At 41.9% G+C, this 1,764-nt stretch overlaps 1 pseudogene; it reads right to left on the bottom strand.

Moving 5' to 3' along the window:
• Positions 1 to 296: 296 nt before the first annotated feature.
• On the bottom strand, positions 297 to 1,068 carry LOC101574250 (annotated as a pseudogene).
• Between the last annotated feature and the right edge of the window lie 696 nt (positions 1,069 to 1,764).

Consider the following 1,764-nt stretch of genomic DNA (forward strand, 5'->3'; position numbering starts at 1 on the left):
GTAAATAAATTATGGATGAAAACCATGTGTGACGTGGGCAGAAGCCTTACAGTTATTAAATTAAAAAGTATGACAGCTATGCCTGCAATGATGCTTAGGAAAACTTTCAGTTATTAGAAAGGATTGTAATTAATCCAAAGGAAACTCCTTTGCCCCCATAAAAATAACTAAGTGGGGGAACCACCCTTTGCAACAGCTTTTAAATAATAAAGAAACAGTGATGACAGGCATCTTCCTACACGATTCTAGACAATGTAGTACAGTGGTCTGCTTCTCTATGGCCAGGATTTCAGTCTCTATATGAGGAGACCGACAACCACAGCTCCAGTGACAAGGACAACAGTGATAATGCACAGGGCTCGCTGGATTTCCTCTGACAATTTGCTGCCCTGGACAGCTGCTGACTTGCCTGCCGAACGTGTACCTCTGCGCACTCCACATTGGCTTATATGCTGTCTACCACATCTCCCTGTTCATGAATCATTGTTCCTAAGTGTTTAAATATTTCATTAATGTCCATAATATCAGCCTCAAGCTGCCTGATAGAAGACTCTCTCTCCTGAATAAGGCAGAGGTCATCTTCTCTAATCTCATCATCTTGCATTTGCACTTGAGGCTGCGTTTGGCTTTCCCAGGATGCAAGATTCCTTTCTTTTGAGCTGTCCTCAGGAAAACAGCCCGGCACCCTGTAACTGACCCTTACTCAGGCAACAAATTCCTTCTCTCTCTCAGCAGTTTGTCTCTGGACCTTCTGAAAGTTTGTCATTGCTGCTGTGAATTCAGCCACTAAGCGATCCTTCGGTATTTTCCTTGGACGCTGTTTACTGGGGGCGGGAGGGAGGGGGGTTACGTAGAGATCCAAACTCTTTAAGGTACTTAGCTGTTTCTTTGGCAAGTTGGTTAGTATACTTCTGCTTCTGTTGCAGCTGTTGCCTCAACTCAGGTGAGTCTTGAGGTGTTCCAACTTGATTCAGAGTTCTTTGGATTTCCACGCATCTTCCAACATCCAGAAGAGATGCGCTGGGTTAGCTGGACAGGGTCCCCATCAATCCCTGGAGTGCAAGACATGGTTGGCTTGCGGACTTGCTAATTTCATCAGATGGTGGTAGGCTGTACAGCATTCTAGGCGGTCAGCCCAGCCTCCTCAATTTCCTCCTCTTTCTGCACCCACAGACACCCACAGGGCTCCCAAGTCTGAGAAGCAACTCTCAGCTGATGCACAGTGGCGCGACAACCATGCCTGAGTTTTTGCTCAATGTTAATCAATGCTTTCAGTAGGAAATAAATTAAGATAAATGTAATATTATTTCATTTTTTTGAACTCTCAGTGAATGGAATAAAAATCATTCTGCAGAAGGTGTAACAGCTGGCATTATTGTGAATGCAATTATAAACTTAATTAAATATACAAACATAATAAAACTAATATTTTGGAGAAAATAGGAATAGACTTTACTTTTTATTTTTTTATTTATGCTTATATATTTGGTACAGGGCCTTACTACACAGCTCACAGTGAACTCATAGTGATTCTTCTGGTTTCGGCCTCCCCAGCACTCGGATTACAGGCGTGTGCCACCATGCTCCATCTTGGTTTATAATATTAGTAATAAATATTTTTAAATATATTTAGTTTTATAATGATACTGTCAAATAGAAAAAAAAAAAAAGAACTTACAACAATGAATATTACCTTAGCTGAGCCTGGTGGTGCATACCTGTAATCCCAGCACTTGGGAGGCTGAGGCAGAAGGATCATTGTGA

Source organism: Octodon degus, unplaced genomic scaffold (assembly GCF_000260255.1).
Source record: "Octodon degus isolate 3935 unplaced genomic scaffold, OctDeg1.0 scaffold00056, whole genome shotgun sequence".
NCBI lineage: Eukaryota > Metazoa > Chordata > Mammalia > Rodentia > Octodontidae > Octodon > Octodon degus.